Below are 16,825 nucleotides of genomic sequence, written 5' to 3' on the forward strand. Positions count from 1 at the left end.
TCACTAACTTGGACAACACATATCCATTCGTAAAGTCGTTAGCGTACATCACATATATCACTAACTTGGACAACACATATCCATTCGTAAAACCATTAGTGTACAACACATATATCACTAACTTGGACAACACATATCCATTCATAAAGTCGTTAGCGTACAACACATATGTCACTAACTTGGACAACATATATCCATTCGTAAAATCGTTAGCGTACAACACATATATCACTAACTTGGACAACACATATCCATTCATAAAAATAAACACATCACAATTCAATATCAACCCTTCGCCATTGGGGTTATCCAATTCACAATCACGTGTGATAATGTACATACAAAACGTGTACCTCGCCAAAGGTGGTCAGCCAAAACGCACATCCGTGCTAATTGGACCTATACACAAGTCCATCAAATCCACCTATATGTGAAGTGAGCTCTATAACCGAGAACCACTTCACCCGACCCGCACCCATCCTACACATACATATGTACATAGGATATTAACACTCACCTTGTTGCCTTGAAGAATGCCACCGAATAATCCGCAATCGCCGATGAAATGTACCTATTCCATTTATCACATAACAAGTAACACAATTAGGGTGGATATACAAATCAACCCAAATTGACTACTAGTGCAATTTCGACCCAAATGCACTTCCAAGCACAAATCGCGCCCAAACTAATCAATAATCACTAACACAAGTGAGAATGGTCCTAATATGCCAATCAAACCCAATCATAGGTGTTAAACACCTATCTTGCCCAAAATGACACTTAAACCCTAATTTGACCCATAAGAAGTCAATATCACGCCATTAGCAAGTTTGACACCAAAACATATTTAACTCGGTTTTATACTTCAACTTAATCCATTTTAAGTTTATAAACCTTATTAAATCGACAATTGGGTCATAATCATCACCAAACCCTAATTTTGACTCTAGTCAAAATTAGTCAACCCAAATTCACCTAAAGTGGTTCCAACACTTCCATAGTTACTAAACCTAGTGATTAAACTCAAGATTAAAGCCTAATCAAGGCCAAATCGTCAACCAACCCAAAACCCGCCAAGTGACAAGAATAACTAGTCACCATAAACCCATTTCATCATCTAAGAGGGTTTCACTACAAATCAAACTCAAACCCTAACTTGAATATCAAATCTAACAAATGTAATTCGGAGTTTGAACTTACCAATACCGCCAAAATGATGCCGTTGACGAGATGAACAACTTTAATACTTGAGGTTTGACCCGAATCAAACTTCTTCTTCTCCAAATGGAGCCTTCTCTCACTTAAAATGGGTTTCTCACTCTAGGGTTTGATGAGAGGGTTTGATGAGTGAAATGTGATCCAAAATGATCAATGGATCAGTTTTGATGACCCCAAACCGACCCCTAGTGAAAAGACCAGAGTACCCCTCATTTAAACCTTTTAAAAAAGCCGAAAATTGCATCAGACGGGATCGGAGCGCCGCTCCATAAGGTGGAGAGCCGCTCCAACCTTCAGGTCAGTTTTCAGTAACTTGTTTTGGCCATAACTTTTTGACCGTAGCTCCGTTTTCAATGAATCAAATATTGTTGGAAACGTAATAAGATTTTCTTTCCAATGGTAAGGCTTTGAAACATCAACTCAAATTTATTTGGGGTTGAAAAGATACGTACACACCTTGTCACTTCAGACAACGTCCAGTTTCCTTTGACGTTCGAGCAAGCAACACGTACGTGCTTCGTACACTTCATACACGTATCGTACACCATAAATACCTTATGTACAATAAATATTTGGGTCTTACAACTCTCCCCCACTTAAACTCGATCACGTCTTCGTGATCTTCACCACTTAACCAATCTGGACCTACTCAATGGTCCTCAATCATAAGTCCCAATCCGAACTTTCCTAGACAATTCTTCCCAATGAATCACCTTTAACAACTAAAATCGCCACCCGTGATTTATCAAAATCACTATCCGAGCACTAAAACTTGCTCTTTTCCCCATATCGGGAAAAACTCAACCAATCTCGTACCGAGATATCAATTCCTTAGTGTACCTTTACCAAGGACAACGCTAAAAGCGACCATGTCTCAACCTAAAGTCAACAATCCGAACGTTGAGGATCGAACCACATGAATCCTTACGGATTACACTTACCACTAAACATCCTTTGTAGTGCGCAATACAACCAATAAGCCACTATCCTAACATCATAAGCAACGACTAAAACCAAAAGCGCCCAAAACGACTATGGCAACGCTAATCCTAAGGTGTACAAAATCGACTATTGTCACACCCGTAACAACATGTGAGCGAAACACGACTATCGCAATTACTAATCACACAACATGGTCCTCACGATCCCACCATCGGTGTATAAAACAACCGATAGATCACACCACACGGTCCTTACGACCTCACCATCGGTGTATAAAACAACCAATAGATCACTCAGCACCGGATGAAGTAGTAGACCCCGTCAACGATCATGCTTCACCGATATATCACTACTCCCATGATGAAGTCAGCGGACCCCGAAGGTCATGCTCCACCAATCAATGATCCCATGATGAAGTCAGCGGACCCCGAAGGTGATGCTCCACCAATCAACGATCCCATGATGAAGTCAGCGGACCCCGAATGTCATGCTTCACCAATCAACGATCTCATGATGAAGTCAGCGGACCCCGAGAGTCATGCTTCATCAATCACATACGCACTTTTGGCCTCAAACAACGAGTAGTGCAACATCGCCCTCTGCTACACTATAGTGAACCCTAACGGATACCACTAACCATCCACACAATCGAGCAAGAACCACCTATATCGAACATAGGCACAAAACAATAATTCTCTATAAGAGAATCCACCACGCACATCCCTTAACCAAGGGATTCTACCTTGCTCGCCATACCCGTCCATTATCTCTCAACGAGATTTACCACATTACCACCTTGGTGATAATTCAAATCCAAAATCATAGGTACAATTTAACCGAAATTGTACTCTACCACAAATCGACCAAATCTAGGTCCCGACATAAATTTCGGATCTACCATAAGCATTGTCCGAAATCTCACACTAAAACCTCCTCGTGCGGGAGTGTAACTCCCCCACTTGGAATTACGTTCCATAACCGCGTCTCGTACACCCGTACAATGCTACCAAAGGTAGACTTTACCAATAATTGGGTTCACACGGCCCATCACCATGTCTTGCTCCAACTTTGAGCATACCAAGGATCCTAACCTATCCTTAAACACTTCGAACGAAAAGTGTACCACAAATTACACGAACTATACACTCGCAATCATCCAATTGTTTTAGTTTGTCGAATTTCACCCGATCACTCATGAACCTAAGGGTTTCACTTCAGTACCCTAAGTACAATGTAACCGCAACACAATCGGAGTCGAACACCACGCTAGTAGGTATAAAAAGGCACCTAATGTCGCATCACGTAGACTCCTTTACCAACATGCATCAAGATCAACACTCGATTTCAAGAGTTTCAATCCACCCGACGAACCTCATGGTTCATCAACTTCAACACGAAAGCGAACACGTGCTTAATGACCGAACACCAAAACCCATTTCCATGGTTTGGTAGAAACATTTCCCAAATACTAAGGAATGCTTGGTTGTACCAAGTCTTACGCCCTTCGCCCGACAATCAAACGTCACCATAGGGTACTTCCATTAGGAACGCCACCCATATCAATAACATGCACAACAACATTGAGACTTTAAGGGTCTAACTCAAACGAGCTTAACGACCCGATACCAACCAAAATGCTTAAGCACCCAAGGATTCGCACCATAGGATCAAGGCACAACACACCACTTATACACTCTACTGAGAGCAAACCGGAACCATAAACGTAAACCGCCCGCTTGCTATGAATTATCTCCAACGGAGAATAAAGTTTAGCAACATATAATTTCGTACTAAAGGTACCTGATGTAGCGCTGTTGGGCTTCCGTGCTCCACTACCCATCATGTATTCACGCTCTAACCTCCTAACCCGATCGTCATGCGATTCGAAACACTCTGATTTCCGGTGTCCCTCCATCCGGCAAATGAAACACCTGATTGAGCCTAAAGGCACTACCGTACAATCTTGTGGCAAATGACCCCGTTCCCCACACTTAAAGCACGTGAGCTTGTAACCCTTCTTACTCTTCTTCTTCACATTTCTGACGCCTTCAGGCGTACTTCGTGCCCTCTTACCATGAGTACCATGTAATCCTAACCTTGCAAGTACATCTTCATCATCGCTACCTCGAGGTTTGGGAAACCTCTTTTCAAACTCTTCCTTTACAACTTTAGTCACTTGGTCTCGGACCATTTCCGTCATTTGTCCTTCGACCAACTCCTTAGTTAATTCTCTAACTTTGCCGGTAAAAACCGAGACATATTGTTCAAACACAGCCTCAATCTTTAACATTAACTCATCCTTCCCTTCGTGAATAGGCTCACTTATTCCGCATCCATCTTCCGTTTTCATTCTAAGGAATGCAAACGATTAGATCACGAACGTATAAACCACACGCACAACACCGCCCCATCTTGCTAAACACTCATCGTACATCACTTGTTAGACACGATTTGCACCCATAATAAGGTTTGCAAGTCCTTATTACGCATACACGCCGTATCAACTTGTTAGTACAACGATCGCCTCGCTTGATGATATAAACAAACACAAACAAAATTATACGCGATATAAACACATGCGAGAATTATTATCACCACACAAAAGTATATTAATAATATCCGCATAACTAATATAAACATTAGTCCACCTACAAACAAGGCACTAACTATAACCTATTCCGACCCGTACTCCTACAAGTCCCGCAATAAAATTAAGCACACACAAAAGTCTAAGTCTAGGCACCTATCTCAAGTCACCTAAATCCTTTAGACCATGCTCTGATACCACGTGTAACAACCCAACCCATATGCAATCGAAATATGCAAATAAAAAAAAATATTTTTATATAGCATAGTGGCGCGGCGCGCAACTGACCTGCGCGGCGCGCCAAAACGGCCTGTCCAACTTTTCCTTTTTTACGAAAAAGATCTCTTGCTTCCCGACACTTTTAGACCAAACGCTTTTCACAACATTTTATATTAGTTAAAACTAACACGTTCCAATAATAAAATGAGTTTTACGAGACCGGGCCCACATCGGCCGTTTTACGACTTTCGTACAAAATACAAGTTTTCAACCACATGATTTTTAGCACAAAATAAAGCCGAGCATGGCGATTGAGGATACGCTACCAATCCTAATCGAATCCAAAAGCATGCCTCTAAAGCAACTACGCAAGTCCACTAGTCCCCGCGCTTACCCGAGCCACCGCATCCAAGCAAATCTATAAAAATGTAAACAACGAGAGGGTAAGCTAACGCTTAGTGAGTGAGAATATACTACATACATATATATACATAAAATGGACACGCCACACAAATAATCAAATACAGCATACCAGAGCATCCAAGCATAAAGGCAAGCTATGCTAAGCATACCGTATAATCACTAAGCAACAAGCTAGTAACAACAACCATAAAGTAAGTCACCAACGACGATGTGAACAACGCCAATAAGCTACACCCGGAGAGTTAGCTACATCACAACAATACATTAATATATATATATATATATATATATATATATATATATATATATATATATATATATATATATATATATATATATATATATATATATATATATATATATATATATATATATATATAACAGAGCGTAAAACCGCCCAAGGTTAACCAATCGCACAAAGGAATGGTACTCGAATTTCCCATCGGTGTTCGTAACAACCGTTAGTGTACAACACATATATCACTAACCCTTGGACAACACATATCCGTTCATGAAACCGTTAGCGTACAACACATATATCACTAACTTAGACAACACATATCCATTCATAAAGTCGTTAGCGTACAACACATATATCACTAACTTGGACAACACATATCCATTCGTAAAGTCGTTAGAGTACATCACATATATCACTGACTTGGACAACACATATCCATTCGTAAAACCGTTAGCGTACAACACATATATCACTAACTTGGACAACACATATCCATTCATAAAGTCGTTAGCGTACAACACATATATCACTAACTTGGTCAACACATATCCATTCGTAAAATCGTTAGCGTACAACACATATATCACTAACTTGGACAACACATATTCATTCATAAAAATAAACACATCACAATTCAATATCAATCCTTCGCCATTGGAGTTATCCAATTCACAATCACATGTGATAATGTACACATAAAACGTGTACCTCGCCAAAGGTGGTTAACCAAAACGCACATCCGTACTAATTGGACCTATACACAAGTTCATCAAATCCACCTATATGTGAAGTGAGCTCTATAACCGAGAACCACTTCACCCGACCCGCACCCATCCTACACATACATATGCACATATGATATTAACACTCACCTTGCCACCTTGAAGAATGCCACCGAATAATCCGTAATCGCCGATGGAATGTACCTATTCCATTTATCACATAACAAGTAACACAATTAGGGTGGATATACATATCAACCCAAATTGACTACGAGTGCAATTTTAACCCAAATGCACTTCCAAGCACAAATCGCACCCAAACTAATCAATAATCACTAACACAAGTGAGAATGGTCCTAATATGCCAATCAAACCCAATCATAGGTGTTAAACACCTATCTTGCCCAAAATGACACTTAAACCCTAAATTGACCCATAAGAAGTCAATATCACGCCATTAGCAAGTTTTGACACCAAAACATATTTAACTCGGTTTTATACTTCAACTTAATCCATTTTAAGTTTATAAACCTTATTAAATCGACAATTGGGTCATAATCATCACCAAACCCTAATTTTGACTCTAGTCAAAATTAGTCAACCCAAATTCACCTAAAGTGGTTCCAACACTTCCATAGTCACTAAACCTAGTGATTAAACTCAAGATTAAAGCCTAATCAAGGCCAAATCGTCAACCAACCCAAAACCTGCCAAGTGACAAGAATAACTAGTCACCATAAACCCATTTCATCATCTAAGAGGGTTTCACTACAAATCAAACTCAAACCCTAATTTGAATATCAAATCTAACAAATGTAATTCGGAGTTTGAACTTACCAATACCGCCAAAATGATGCCGTTGACGAGATGAACAACTTTAATACTTGAGGTTTGACCCGAATCAAACTTCTTCGTCTCCAAATGGAGCCTTCTCTCACTTAAAATGGGTTTCTCCCTCTAGGGTTTGATGAGAGGGTTTGATGAGCAAAATGTGATTCAAAATGATCAATGGATCATTTTTGATGACCCCAAACCGACTTCTAGTGAAAAGACCAAAGTACCCCTCATTTAAACCTTTTAAAAAAGCTGAAAATATCATCAGACGGGATCGGAGCGCTGCTCCATAAGGTGGAGCGCCGCTCCAACCTTCAGGTCAGTTTTCAGTAACTTGTTTTGGCCATAACTTTTTGACTGTAGCTCCGTTTTCGATGAATCAAATATCGTTGGAAACGTAATAAGATTTTATTTCCAATGGTAAGGCTTTGAAACATCAACTCAAATTTATTTGGGGTTGAAAAGATACGTACATACCTTGTCACTTCAGACAACGTCCAGTTTCCTTCGACGTTCGAGCAAGCAACACGTACGTGCTTCGTACACTTCATACACGCATCGTATACCATAAATACCTTATGTACAATAAATATTTGGGTCTTACAGACCAACGTTCGGATACCAACTGAAATGTTCCGTTCATATTGATTATAAACGTTTCATATTAATTAATTTTGTCGCGAGGTTTTGACCTCTATATGAGACGTTTTTCAAAGACTGCATTCGATAAACCATAACCTTTAAAATATTACGATGATTATCAAATAATGATAATCTAAAATATAGCGTTTTTCACACGACCATTACATAATGGTTTACAATAATATTACACATCAACATAAGTCTTCGAATGCAGTTTTTAAACAATATTATACAAGCATGGACTCCAAATCTTGTCCTTAATTTAGTATGCAACAGCGGAAGCTCTTAATAATCACCTAAGAATAAACATGCTTAAAACGTCAACAAAATTGTTGATGAGTTATAAGTTTAACCTACATATTATTAAATCATAATAATAGACCACAAGATTTCATTTTTATAACACATCTCTTATCAGGCATTTCGCAAACTGTATAGAGATAAAAATCATTCATATGTTGAACACCTGGTAACCGACGTTAACTTAATGCATATAATATCCCCAAAACAGAACCTCTCATCTGTATAATAATCTCGAAGTACTAAACCATCCATAACCTGAATGGGGGTTGTTAAGCCCAATAGATCTATCTTTAGGATTCGCGTCAATTAGGGGCCATTTGCCTATTTCTTAGGCTACCAGACTTGAAGGGCGATATTCGGTTTAATAATCCAACCATAGAATGTAGTTTTGAGTACTTGTGTCTATTTTGTAAAACATTTATTATGTTGCATGTATTCTCATCCCAAAATATTAGATTTTAAAAGTCGGACTATAACTCACTTTCACAGATTTTTACTTCGTCAGGAAGTAAGACTTGGCCATTGGTCGATTCATGAACCTATAACAAATATGTACATGTATATCAAAGTATGTTCAAAATATATTTACAACATTTTTTTAATACGTTTCAATGTTTTAAATATTTTCAGTCAGCTGTCCTCGTTAGTAACCTACAACTAGTTGTCCATAGTTAGATGTACAGAAATAAACTGATATATATTATCTTGACCCAATCCACGACCCAGTGTATACACGTCTCAGGCTAGATCACAACTCAAAGTATATATATTTTTGGAATCAACCTCAACCCTGTATAGCTAACTCCAACATTACTGCATATAGAGTGTCTATGGTTGTTCCAAATAATATATAAAGATGTGTCGATATGATATGTCAAAACATTTGCATACGTGTCTATGGTATCCCAAGATTACATAATATATTAGAATACATGTATAATACAATATAAGTTAGCTAGGATATGATTTGTATAGATTTGTTACCAATTTTCACGTAGCTACAACAAGTAAAAATATCCAATCTTGTTTTACCCATAACTTCTTCGTTTTAAATCCGTTTTGAGTGAATCCAATTGCTATGGTTTCATATTGAACTTAAGTTTTTGAATCTATACAGAAAAAGTATAAGTTTATGGTCGGAAATACAGGTTACAAGTCATTTTTGTAAAGGTAGTCATTTCAGTCGAAAGAACGACGTCTAGATGACCATTTTGGAAAACATACTTCCACTTTGAGTTTAATCATGATTTTTGGATATAGTTTCATGTTCATAAGAAAAATCATTTTTCCAGAAGAACAACTTTTAAATCAAAGTTTATCATAGTTTTTAATTAACTAACCCAAAACAGCCTGCGGTGTTACTACGACGGCGTATATCCAGTTTTACGGTGTTTTTCGTGTTTTCAGGTTTTAAATCATTAAGTTAGCATATCATATAGATATAGAACATGTGTTTAGTTGATTTTAAAAGTCAAGTTAGAAGGATTAACTTTTGTTTGCGAACAAGTTTAGAATTAACTAAACTATGTTCTAGTGATTACAAGTTTAAACCTTCGAATAAGGTAGTTTTATATATATGAATCGAATGATGTTATGAACATCATTACTACCTTAGGTTTTGTGCATAAATGTACTGGAAATGAGAAAAATATATCTAGCTTCAAAGGATCCTTGGATGGCTTGAAAGTTCTTGAAGCAGAATCATGACACGAAAACAAGTTCAAGTAAGATTTCCACTCGAAATAAGATTGTTATAGTTATAGAAATTGAATCAAAGTTTGAATATGAGTATTACCTTGTATTAGAAAGATATCTTACTATAAATAAGAAAGATTTCTTGAGGTTGGATGATCACTTTACAAGATTGGAAGTAAGCTAGTAAACTTGGATGTATTCTTGATTTTATGAAACTAGAACTTATAGAATTTATGAAGAACACTTAGAACTTGAAGATAGAACTTGAGAGAGATCAATTTGATGAAGAAAATTGATGAATGAAAGTGTTTGTAGGTGTTTTTGGTCGTTGGTATATGGATTAGATATAAAGGATGTGTAATTTTGTTTACATGTAAATAAGTCATGAATGATTACTAATATTTTTATAATTTTATGAGATATTTCATGCTAGTTGCCAAATGATGGTTCCCACATGTGTTAGGTGACTCACATGGGCTGTTAAGAGCTAATTATTGGAGTGTATATACCAATAGTACATACATCTAAAAGCTGTGTATTGTACGAGTACGAATACGGGTGCATACGAGTAGAATTGTTGATGAAACTGAACGAGGATGTAATTGTAAGCATTTTTGTTAAGTAGAAGTATTTTGATAAGTGTCTTGAAGTCTTTCAAAAGTGTATAAATACAAATTAAAGCACTACATGTATATACACTTTAACCGAGTCGTTAAGTCATCGTTAGTCGTTACATGTAAATGTTGTTTTGAAGCCTTTAGGTTAACGATCCTATTAAGTGTTGTTAACCCATTATTTATTATATCAAATGAGATGTTAAATTATTACATTATCATGATATTATGATATAATAATATATTTTAATATGATATATATACAATTAAATGTCGTTACAACGATAATCGTTACATATATGTCTCGTTTCGAAATCATTAAGTTAGTAGTCTTGTTTTTACATATGTAGTTCATTGTTAATATACTTAATGATATGTTTACTTATCATAATACCATGTTAACTATATGTATATATATATATATATATATATATATATATATATATATATATATATATATATATATATATATATATATATATATATATATATATATATATGTATATATGTATATATATATATATATATATATATATATATATATATATATATATATGACATCATATAGTTTTTACAAATTTTAACGTTCGTGAATCACCGGTCAACTTGGGTGGTCAATTGTCTATATAAAACCTATTTCAATTAATCAAGTCTTAACAAGTTTGATTACTTAACATGTTGGAAACACTTAATCATATAAATATCAATTTCATTTAATATATATAAACATGGAAAAGTTCGGGTCACTACAGAGTATGTAGTAGGCATGCTCTTTGACTTGTCTTTTACTTGGTTACTTGCATTCTAAATGCATATTAACCAAGGTATTTTGGAAGACCAATACACACATGCAATCTTCAAAAGATCTTCAAGAATAACCGAAAATCACCACCCCATCTTCAAGATCTTCAAGTGATCTTCAAGCAATCTTCAAAAGATCTTCATCGCGTTCTTCGTGTTCATCAAGATCTTCAAGGTGTTCTTCAAATCTTCAAGGGTTTGATCTTCATCTTCAAGTGTTCATCAACTTTTTCTTGTTAATCTTCATAGATCTTCATCAAGGTAAAACCTAGATCCAAAACTCTTAAAGTTTACTTTCAATTCATGTTATATTCATAATTACATTCATACTAGATCATATACAATTATATTTTTCATGTAAAAAAAAAATTAAATATACATATACATACATATATGTCGATTATAAAAATATATATAATGTATGATCTACAAACCCTAAATATCTAACCCTAATTTATTTAAACCTAATCAAATCTCATTAATTCAATATATAGTCGCTTATTAAAATTAATTAGAGTATACCAAGTATCTTTAGTTATTAAGCTTGCTAACCTTGTTTTAAGTATGACTAAATTCGTATTTATTAGAACACTAATTTTCCAGAAACTGAAAAAGTCTTATTCTCTTATTTTGAGTTCATATTTGGATTCCCCTTTCAAAACCAATCAAAATGCATATAAATATCATGCGATTTGGATTAAAATTGAGTTAGATATGGTTAAAACAATTTTTGAAGTTTCCATATAAAATAAATCCGAACTTTTTCATAAATTTTTATAAAAATCATTAACTTACTTAATAAGACAACTATTAGACATATAAAATTAATAAATTTATATTTTAAAGTTATCTTGTTTAAATAAATTTACAATATATATACACGACACATATATTGTACATATATTATTAAAACTCTAAATTAACTTTAACCTAAACCTAATGAATTAAACCTAAACCCTAGGACATTAATTAAACCTTAGTCATTTATTACAAACCCTAATCATTAAAATACCACTTTAATTAACTAACCCTAATTAATGAAACCCTAATACTATTTATACTATTAATTAACATGTATACACTGTTACTAGTATTAACACCTAAAACCTATTACTTATATTATAACACGTAAAGACATTTTGGGATATGTATTAGAGATGTATAGATCTTCAAAATTTCTGGACGAATGGTTTCTACGAAACTCTAGGTGGAAGGGTTTGGATTTCCGATTTAAAGGGTCCTATAGCTCAAGCCCCTAGACCTGAAATGGTCATTCGAAGGGAAAGGGGTGATTGGAAGCTTATCTAATACGACAAGTATCCTAAAATGGAAAACACTCTTTAAGTAGAAACTTTCTAAGTATAGAAACTTACTAAAATAGGGAACCTACTAAAATAAGAAACTTTCTAAAAATGGAAACTTTCTAAAAATAGAAACTTACTAGGAATAGAAACTTAGTGAAACAAACTATACATAAACACGTACTTAAACTCAAACATAGGCAAAACACTTAACTACTCTTAAATGTCAATAGGTTGACTTTCCTGCTCACTCGTTCAACTCTCTATTCCGAGGAATAACTCTCTCTCTCTACTTACTAAGGTGAATTCATAGCCCCTCTTTACTGCTAGCAAATTTACTTACTTTACTTGGGGTGAGACACATGCTGTTTTTACTTTTTACACTTTAGACACAAGTACCAAACTGTTAAACTATGCTATACCCGGCTATGTCCGACTAAGTCCCTACAGTGATATTTTTAATTGCTGCTGCAAGCTTAATTATTGGGGGTAGGCCTTGTGATGACCTGGGAATTTCCGACCAAATTTAAACTTAATCTTTATATGATTTCGGTACGATAAGCAACGTCTGTAATGTTTTCATGACTTCGACCTTTCTCGACGATTCACGAACCTGTAATTGTAAACAGAAATGTATATATAAATAACTATAAATGTAAATAATTATACATAATAAATTAAATATATTAATGAATTAGTAAGTGATCTAGTTATTATGAAAGATAATTTAAAATAACTGAAACTTGTTATTTTGAATATATAGGGTATATTGAATATAAAAGATTTCGAACTTAATTGATCAACGTTAACAAAATGTTAAATATATAAGGTATACTTTGATTTTATTAGTTCCAACATATATTTATATAATTAAAATAATTATCTAATTAATATTTAAAACATATATATATATAGTAGTTGAAATATATATATATATATCTATATGATGCTATACATAATTGTTAAATGTATGTTATAGTATATTAAACTTTATAAATATTAAATATTCCAAATATGTTATAAAATACATTACATAATTTGTAATTATTACGTAATTAATAAAATTGAACAATAGTATATTAAATTTAATTACAAGTTAAATTATGATAAACATTAATATTAATAAGAATATCAATATTATTAATACCAATAAATTAATATATAAATTATGATACATGTAATTTGATATATTATTGATACTTTTATAGTTATTATTACCATAATTATTTAATGAATTATTAATATAGTTATTATGATTAGAAAATAATACAATTTATTATTATTAATATCATTAATATTTTTATTATTAATATTTTTATGATTTTTGTATTATTATTATTTATATAATTATTATTATTATTATTATTATTATCATTATTATTAATCATATCTATTATTTAATTATTATTAGTAATTACAGATAAATATATTACATATAAAGACAATTCTATTTTCTTATCCTTGTCTGCCTTTGATTTTTTTTCTAGAGTGATTTTCTTGTTGATGAATCCTCACTACATTACAACATCGATCACTTCTTGAAACAGAATTCAAGCAACCACTTGTGTTAAATAATTCTTGCTGCTATTATTTCTCAATTAAAAACATAACACTTCCTATCACATATTTTTCTTCATCTGTCGTTGTAGCTTTTTAGTGAAACCACAAAATCGAATCAAATCACAAAAACTAGAAATGTGGAAGTGTTAGGAGTAAACCACTCAAACTATCTGCAAGTTTTCGGTGTTCAATTTCTATTATTGAGGTCGAATTTTCGAGTTAAAGCTTTGTTATAAAAAAGTCAACCTTTTTGTTCTTCGTGAAATTCAAGCTCGTTTTAATGTTTCTATTTTAATTAAGGCCTTGGAAGGTTTCCATGAACGATTCCTAATCAAATTCATGTTGTAACAATTACCCAAAACGCTCTTAAAAACAAAATCAAATTTTTTTTTCTGTTGAGCAGCGAACGGAAGCTGCTGTTTTTTTTTTTATTTTTTTTCTTCTTTGCTTGATTTAACTAAATTATTGAATTTAAGTTATCTATAAATCAGATTCAAGTCCTAAATCAATTTGTAATTCGCGGTATAAATCTTGGATTGATTTCTGTTAGTTTTTGTTAATAGAGAAGATGAAGGGACCAGATAAAATACAGGGTTTATAATTTTGTAACTGAAAATAAAACAGAAAAGCAGGATTGGAGGTGTGGTTAGGATGTTTATCGGGTGAGCGAGGGATCCTGGGTTCGAGTCCCGTCTGGGCCAATTCTTTTTAGAGAAGGGTATACTTTTTGATTTAGTTTCTTATCATTATTATTATTATTATTATGATTATTATTGTTATTATTATTATTATTAGGTTTATTGATTATTAATGTTATTATAACTACTAAAGTAGTAATTATCATTTATTATCATTAGTATTATTATGATTATGATGTTTGTTAAAATTGTGGTTATTTTTATTATTGATAAGTTTATTTATTATTATCACTATCAAAAATGCAAATTAACATTTTAACATTAATAGTAGTATTATTATTATTAAAACTATTATCTTTAGTAGTAAAATTATAGTTATTATTATTAGTATTATTATTACCAACAATATCCTTATTATTAGTAAACCATTATTATCAAAACTATAATTTTTTTTTGATAAATATTATGTACATAAAGGTACACATATTACATACACCATAATTATATTAACATTTCATATAATTGTATTTCAAACAAATATATATATATATATTTTTCCTATAAATACCTTTGTATAACAAATTACTAATTTTAAATAATACTAAACATATATAAAAATATATAGACATATATATATATATATATATATGTATATATATATATATATATATATATATATATATATGTATATATATATATATATATATATATATATATATATATATATATATATATATATATATATATATATTAATGTAACTAAATGAATAGATATCAATCACTTTAAGATATAGATATATACAAAATAAATATATATCACATATAACTTAAGATATAATATAAGTATATGTTTTAAATGGAAGTTAATATAAATCCTATATAAATACAAAAATATATAAGTAATATATATTAATAAATAAAAATTTTGTGATTTCCGTTATATGTTTTAATATATATACGAATGATATAGGTTCGTGAATCCGAGGCCAACCCTGCATTGTTCAGTTGTTCAATATAGTCATATGTATTTTTACTACAAAATACATTGGGTGAGTTTCATTATTCCCTTTTTAAATGCTTTCGCAATATATATTTTGGGACTGAGAATACATGCGCTGTTTTTATAACTGTTTTACGAAATAGACACAAGTAATTGAAACTACATTATATGGTTGAATGATCGAAATCGAATATGCCCTTTTTATTAAGTCTGGTAATCTAAGAATTAGGGAACAGACACCCTAATTGACGCGAACTCTAAAGATAGATCTATCGAGCCCAACAAGCCCCATCCAAAGTACCGGATGCTTTAGTACTTCAAAATTTATGTCATGTCCGAAGGAGGATCCCGGAATGATGGGGATATTCTTATATGCATATTGTGAATGTCGGTTACCAGGTGTTCAATCCATATGAATGATTTTTGTCTCTATGCATGGGACGTATATTTATGAGAAATGGAAATATGAAATCTTGTGGTCTATTAAAATGATGAAAATGATTATTTATGTTAAACTAATGAACTCACCAACCTTTTGGTTGACACTTTAAAGCATGTTTATTCTCAGGTACGAAAGAAATCTTCCGCTGTGCAGTTGCTCATTTTAAAGATATTACTTGGAGTCATTCATGGCATATTTCAAAAGACATTGCATTCGAGTCGTTGAGTTCATCAAGATTATTATTAAGTCAATTATAGTTAGATATATTATAAAATGGTATGCATGCAGTCAACTTTCAATGAAATGAAAGATTGTCTTTTTAAAAACGAATGCAATGTTTGTAAAATGTATCATATAGAGGTCAAGTACCTCGCGATGTAATCAACTATTGTGAACCATTTATAATCGATATGGACTTCGTCCGGATGGATTAGGACGGGTCTTCACAGTTGGTATCAGAGCGGTGGTCTTAGCGAACCAGGTCTTGCATTAGTGTGTCTAACTGATAGTTGTTTAGATGCATAGTGAGTCTGGACTTCGACCGTGTCTGCATGTCAAAAGTTTTGCTTATAATTTCTAGTCGGAAATCATTTGCTTATCATCCTTAGGAAATTACCTACTCATTATTCTTAGTCTAGAC

This window comes from Rutidosis leptorrhynchoides, chromosome 3 (assembly GCF_046630445.1).
Source record: "Rutidosis leptorrhynchoides isolate AG116_Rl617_1_P2 chromosome 3, CSIRO_AGI_Rlap_v1, whole genome shotgun sequence".
In the NCBI taxonomy this organism is placed as follows: domain Eukaryota; kingdom Viridiplantae; phylum Streptophyta; class Magnoliopsida; order Asterales; family Asteraceae; genus Rutidosis; species Rutidosis leptorrhynchoides.